The following is a 7,876-nucleotide window of genomic DNA, read 5'->3' on the forward strand; positions in this document are numbered from 1 at the left end:
ACTACTGCTCACTATCTTTGTCATAAAACTCTTGTTAATTAGCAATATAGGAAATCTTATAGTCTAACCTAGGCTGAACTACAGACTCAAGAGACTATGTCCAATCTCCTAATTTCTGCTTAAAGTTATCAACCTTGGAGCATAAATAAAGCTTGATAGACTGGTTTGGGGCAGCAGAAAATATTTCCTCATAAACAAACTTGTTCTAGCTCAGAGCTGTCTAATACAACTTCCTATAGAAATGTTCTTATTTTGTGCTGTCCAATATGGTGGGCACTGGACACGTGGCTACTGAGCACTTGAAAAGTGATTAGTACCATTGAGGACCTAATTTTTAATTTCATTCAATTTTAACTAATTTGTATTTACATAGCCTCATGTGGCTAATGGCTACTATTTTATCATAGCTCTAGAAGGCACTATGTACTATAGCAATTAGCAAGATGTGCTTTGTGGGGTAGGAGGAGCAAGAGCCTGTGAAATTGGGGTTCTCTGATTCACCTCCTCTTTTTCTGTATATTCATTTTTCAAACCACAATCCTATGTTATCCTTAGCATCAGAAGCAGGGGCTATTAGAAAACACTATATTAACAATGCAGCTCAGAATGATGAATGAAGCTCTGATCTTAAGTAGTTTCAGATCTTCCTCATAACAAAGTTACCTACTTATCCTATTGTTTCTGATTCTGTTTTTCAGCAAAGTAACTGTGGACAGGAACCTCTTGTCTCTTTGAAATATGTCAATGGAGGCCATCAGAAATATTCAGTAATCTATTCTAAACTAACAATTTACCACAAAGTTCTTACACTTTCAGCCCAAAGAGCACAATATTCTGATCCAAGAGAAAGATCAGGTTATTGTTTCTGAACACTTACAGCTTTTCACTCTGGAATGGGAAAGTGCTCCACACTTCCAGCCCTCATGAGTCAGTTCCATATTTTCTCCAAGTTTGTTGTGTCACACACTTGCCAATTTGAGTAGTAGTGCTCTTTTGGTTGCAAGTGACAGAAATCCATTTAAACCAAAACAAAAAGGGGGTGAGGGGCTTCTACTGTCTGTATATAGGAAAACCTCATAGAAGACAAAAGTGGTCCACAGTATTTATAAACAAGAGCTATGTTCCGGATACTCACTAACAGCTGTTACAATGCATGGCACCTCTCTCTCTTTCTCTCTCTCTTTTGACATGTTAACTGCCTGTATGTATGTACGTATGTATGTATGTATGTATTTATTTATTTATTTATATACTTTTTTAAAAATTTAAATTCAAGTAATTAATAGACAGTGTAGTCTTGGCTGCAGGAGTAGAACCCAGTGATTCACCCCTGACATATGACACCCCATGCTGATCCCAAGTGTCCTACTTGGTGCCCATCACCCATTTATCCCGTCTCCCCACCCAACACCCCTCCAGCCACCCTCTGTTTGTTCTATGTTTAAGAGTCTCTTATGATTTGCCTCCCTCTCTGAGTGTATCTTATTTTTCCTTCGAAACCCCAACTTGCACATAAAGGTGTAAATTGCTTTTCATCATCCTGTCTTCAGGACGATTCCTGAACTCTGTTTTGTTTTTGATGCATGCTGTTTATATTTTAGGTTTTCTTAGAAGCTTCCTAGCAAGATTTTAGAGTTTAGTGGTACTCTGACCTTGTAGTCTACCATGGCCTCTTGCAAACTGTCTTCTGTCCTAGTTTGTTCTCCCTTTAGATTTACTCAACTTCATAGCACTTTGGATTCTGTGCTGTGGCTTACTCCATCAAGTACTTCTTGCTTCACTTTGTAAGAAGAGGATTTTTTTTCTGCTTGTGTTTGTGCTTCATCTTCTTTCCTTTTAACTTTTCATTTGTTTTCCATTTCTGTTAGTATTCCTTTTGCATGCACAAAAGTAAAGGGACTGAGATAACAAGTAACACATCAACAGCAGTCCTGACACACTGAACAGTTGGCCCAGCTTGGAAAGTGAGGCAAAGAAACATGCACATGAAGGGTGAATGGGCTCGTGCTTTTCTGCTACTGAGAACTGTCTCACCAAAGACCCACAGCAGATGTATCAAAACACTTCAGTAAAATTTCATAGAATCTGGGGACGTAGCATAGTAATTAGAACAAAAAAAGCTGAAAGTTCTGTTCCTAGAGAACCATCTGCCTTCAGAAGAAACTGGTCAGGGTGGTAGATGGATAGGAAACCAAGTCATATGAAGAATGAGTAAAGATAGTGGAAAATTTTAGCCTAGCATCAGAAAATGATAAAATCTAAGGTAAAAGGAAGCCCAAAAGTCCAGTCTACTAAAAAATGTTTAGATTTTCTACCAACTGCTTGTCCATCCTATGCTTAAAATACCTCTAATGAGGATAAGTTCCCTCTCACTGCAAAGCAGTATCTTTAATAGAAATATTTTAAAATAAGTTTTTACTGAGGGATAACACACATGTGGAAATTTTCACAAATCATAAACATACAGCTTGATTAATGTTCAAAATGTGAAGTCACGTTCCACTTTTCTGCTTTTGTTGTTGTTCTTGAGGGCCATCTGTCATTTTGATTTATTTTTAAAAAATGTCTTGTGGAGGACACCTGGGTGGCTCAGTCAGTTAAGCGTCCTAGTTTGGCTCAGGTCATGATCTCGCAGATCATGAGTTCAAGCCCCACATCAGGCTCTGTGCAGACAGCTCAGAGCCTGGAGCCTGCTTCAGATTCTATCTCCCTCTCTCTCTGCCTTCCCCCACTAGCGCTCTCCCTCTCTCAAAAATAAATAAGTATTAAAAAAATTTTCTTGTGGTATAATTGACATATAATGTATTAGTTCCAGGTGTACAATAGAATGATCAATATTTGTATATATTGTGAAATGATCACCACCAAATGAGGAGTGTAGTTAATATATACAACCTCACATAGTTACAATATTGTTTCTTATGACGAGAATTTTTAAGATCTACTCTCTTGGCTACTTTCAAATATACAGTTTTATTATTATACCATTTTACATTATTATATATTATTATATATTATTATATTATATTATATTATATTATATTATATATGTTTATTATATTATTAACTATAGTCTCCATGCTATACATTACTTCCCCATGACATTTTTTTTACAACTGGAAATTTTACCTCATCACCTACTTTTCCCACCCTCCATCTCTGGCAATGACTAATCTGCTCCCTGTATTCATGAGTTTTGTTTTTGTTTTTAAGATGCCACATGTAAGTGAAATCATATGGTATTTGTCCTTCTCTGTCTGACTTTTTTCACTTAGCATAATACCCTCTAGGTTCATCCATGCTGTCGCAAATGGCAGGATTTCCTTCATTTTAATGGCCGTATAGTATTCCATCAGATACGTGATACACATCACATTTTCTTTATCCATTCATCCATCAGTGCCAATGCAGGTTGTTTCCATATCTTGGCTATTGTAAATAATGTTGTGGTGAACATGGGAGTATAGATATTTTTGAGTTAGTGCTTTCATTTCCTTCAGATAAATACCCAAAAGTGAAATTGCTGGAACATATAGTAGTTCTATTTTTAATTTTTTGAGGAACCTCTGTAATTTTTTTCCAAAGTGGCTGCATCAATTTACATTCCCAGAAAAAGTGCACAAGGGCTCCCTTTTCTCCACATCCTTGCCAACACTTGTTATGTCTTGTCTTTTTGATAAGAGTCGTTCTAACAGGTGTAATATCTCATTGTGGTTTTGACTTGCATTTTGCTATTAGTGATGTGGAACACTTTTTCATGTGCCTGTTGCCCATTAGTATATTATCTTCAGAAAAATGTCTGTTTGGTTCTCTTCCCATCTTTTACTTAGATTGTTCTTTTGTTGTTGACTTATATGAACTCCTTCTATATTTTGGATATTAACCCCTTATTAGATGTATGATTTGCCAACATTTTTCCCATTTAATAGGTTGCCTTTTCATTTTGTTGATGGGTTCCTTTGTTGTGCACTTTTTGTTTGTTTATTTGGTGTTGTCCCACTTGTTTATTTTTGCTTTTATTGCCTTTGCTTTAAAATCATCATCATCAAGACAGATGTTAAGGAGCTTACCACCTGTTTTCTCCTAAGGGTTTGTAGCTTCATGTCTTCTATTCAAGTCTTTAATCCATTTTGGGTTGATATTTTTTGTGTGGTGTAAGATAGTAGCTGTCAGCTGAGCATCCAACTCTTGGTTTTGGTTCAGGTCATGATCTCACAGTTGGTGAATTCAAGCCCCATGGTCAGGCTCTGCCCTGGTGGTGCAGAGCTTGCTTGGGATTCTCTTTCTCTCCCTCTCTTTCTGCCCCTCCCCAACTCACTCTCACACACACACACACTCTCTCTCTCTCTCTCTCTCTCTCTCTCTCAAAATAAATAAGCTTTAAAAAAAGTGGTAATTAATTTAATGTCTTTGTGTAAGCTTTCTTAGCGTGTGTCAATATCCTCTAAGTCTAATAAACTATGAAATACTAGCAAGATGACTTTTTTTTTTTTGAAATTAATAGTTTAAGGACCAATTGCTTGATAAAGGAGAATTCACTACAGGAAATGCACCCTAAAGACCATGCAGCCGTGAACCAGCTGATCTTCCCTGGCAACACTATGAACGCAGCCTGAGCCAATTCAAACTTCCACAGTGAGCAGAGAACCCAGCAGGCACTTACGGTGCATGCTCAAGTAATACATGATAACTCAGGGAACCAGGACTTCTCACCTAATCTTCAGCACTGCCAGAAACATAGGGGGGCTTCCTACAGCGGGAATAAGAAGAACCCTTATAAGAAGACTGTTCTGCAGCAGGTGCACCAAGAGCGTAGAGAGCAAGGGGTTCATGCAGGAGAGTCCCTCTCCCCCCCAGTCCTCTAATTCTTTCACAACTAGATTATCTTCCTATTTCCTTTCAGTCAGTGGGACTGCCTTTATGTGCATATGTGTCAGTAACAGGAAATAGGCATTGTTCTCACTGAATCCAGGATTTCAGCATGAAACCACTCTGAACACAGAAAGTATGCAGTGTTTAAACTTAGTGTTTGCAGTCAGAAACGGTATACTCCTTTTCAAGGACATTTATTAAAAAAGGAAAAATGGCCTGAGGCAGAAGAATTCAAAGGCTCTGAGCACTGAATTTTATGAAACATCACTACCAAATCAGACAGGTAGATATTTGCTGGGATCCAATGTTTAAAATGATGGCTGGCTTCCTAGTTATGGTCGCCTTAAGAACAGGATGAATCAAACAACATGCAACACAGGATGAGATCTATGACTATGGGAGCTACTGCGTCCAGTTTGGTCACAATGTGCACGTACTGTAGAACTCTCCCTCTTCCACCTCTTCTTTTCCTCATTTCCTCCCTTCCTCCTTCCTGTCCATAACTATACTGGGAATTGACTACGTAATAAGCACTTGGGTGGGTACTAGGGATACAGCAGTGAAACTCAACATGTTTCAGGTGCCTTTTGGGACTTAAAGTCTAATACAGTAAGTGCAACAAAGTCAAGGGTAAAGTCTTGGAGGGGATGAAACCTGCAGACCAGCCGATGTAGCAAGGTATGGTTAGCTTATTGGGATGACAGAGATAGGAAAAAGACTTGCCCTCTGTTCCATGCTAAGTTACCTCTTTAACCAGAGCTACTCACACACTGCAATTATTATGGAAAAAAAACCACTGAAAACATAAAACACATCATTAATATCTACATTTTTGCACCATGAGAATAGTATTTAGCTTTGTGACATCTTATTCGCTAGAATCTTTAAGTGAGTTACAAATGTACCAGAGAATTATTGTGTTAACAAAGCATCTAAGAATATACACATTTGTATATTGTTCAAAGTCAGGGATATTTTATCCTGAAATCCCCCTCCCCCATCACTTCATTTAGTCCAGGAACTTCCCAATATATACTGAGAATAGGCAAATCCAATGATACACTAATGATGTAAACTTAGTCAAAAAACAGTTTAAAATGAGACTGACCCCTTTTATTCTACCCTGACTGTTCTAAGTACATGTAAAATGTAGAGTTTAGATATTGTTCCTCATTCCTAAGCACAGAATTCCAAAGAATTCTAGAATACTTGGGACATTATCAGTTTTTACCAAAATAAAAAACTCAATTTTTTTTTCATATAGGAGAATATGTATCTGAAGTATTTATCTGCACAGCATAAAACAGTATAGCAATTACATCTTAAGAACAATTCTGAGAAACAGTTCAGAGGTTTCTATTCTCTGCTTTTGTGGCACATTTCTTGGTAGAAACGTGTTATCCTACCCCTTGACCCTGCCCATGTTACTGTCCACGGCACCTCCATTTCTGAGAAAGTTCAGCCAGCTCTTCTTGTGTGGCATGGAGAAATGAACATTCTTCAGTTGAATGAGTTATGCAACTGAACGGATCAGTGATAACTGTGGTTTAAACTAAATTGAGGAATAGCCAAAAATTAAACTGACCAAACTTCAGATCCATGTTGGCCTTACTTGAACTGATTTGACATGTCTGTTACTGTTTAAATTTCTGCATTTAGAAATGAGAATTAAAATTTTCTACACAAATAAGCAGGGGAGGCCCAGGAAAAAATAAACCACTCTGCTACAAAGAATTCTATGAGTTATTATTTACTGACAATGACTCTTCCCTCCTAACTAGATTTTGATGCAAATTTGTCACTTAAGGTCTGAAAGGTGCTTTAGGGTTTCTAGAGAAAAAGTTTTGTATAAACATTGTATGTTATGATGGGTGAAAATTTTTGCAAAATTATAGTCCAATTCACTAGAGCAACAGAATACAAACACAAAATACATCTGGAAAAAGAGATAAAAAGGAAAACATGGGTGGTCACTTTCCCAACCTATACTCTCCCTAATAAATCAGAGTTTGCTTCTATACAAAAATAATAGATCATCTCTCACATCTTGAAAGCTGCTAGAATCATTTCATGGAAAAGTGGCCTAATGCCTAAACCATCTCCAACCAGTCCTGGAGCTTCCTGAAACTGCCAATGAATGACACCTATTTGCAAAACATTTATTTATTCCCTTGCACAATGCAGGCTACTTCTAGGCTTTATACCCACTCTTTGATATAGCCTTTAGATGATCACAGTCCTTAATTGTTTTTGCAGAACATTCTACCATTTCCTCCTTGTTTCTTTTCAACCTGGTTTCTGCTATTATCTTTTGGGTCTTTGGTTGAATGCTCAGAAAAACCTTCCAGGGAATGTATTTGTTCTTTTCACTCTCTTATTTGTGTCTTGGAAGTCAATATAAATAAGAAATAAGAGACTTAGAACAAAAACAGAACAAGACATTTCATCTTCGAGTTGTGTAGCCACAATCAAAATCTCACTCGTGATACAGAATCATGTAATATTTCACTTTACCTTGTCAAAAGATGGAAGACTCTCAAAACATCTCTTACTGTCTAGTTTCATTCACTAGTGGTGATAAACCGCGGAGCAAAGTAGAGTCAAAGAGGGGCTGAAAAAATTGACATTCTTGTCACCACCCTCCAAAAAAGAATGATTGTTTTGAAAGTAGCCACTGAATTCATAGCCAAAATCTGTAAATCTAGTAAGTCTTAACTGATAACCACCCATAAGAAATAACTGCCTCTGTCTCTCTCAAGACATAGACAATCCCGCCTAGATATTTCCTGCTTTGTGAATTGCATTTGCAGTATCGGGAAAATGCTGTTGCAATAACTTCTGAGTTTTTTCCTATGTTCCACACACTGCTGGAGAATTCACATGATTTTATGCACCTGTGTTGTTTGGTCATTTTCTTTGCATCCTTTGGGAGGAATCAAATGGCTGTCTTGATGTAATGGATGCCTTGTGTACGCAGAAGCCAGGGGGAAAGTACTGCTACCTA

The sequence above is a fragment of the Felis catus genome, chromosome F1, assembly GCF_018350175.1.
Source record: "Felis catus isolate Fca126 chromosome F1, F.catus_Fca126_mat1.0, whole genome shotgun sequence".
Classification (NCBI taxonomy): Eukaryota; Metazoa; Chordata; class Mammalia; order Carnivora; family Felidae; genus Felis; species Felis catus.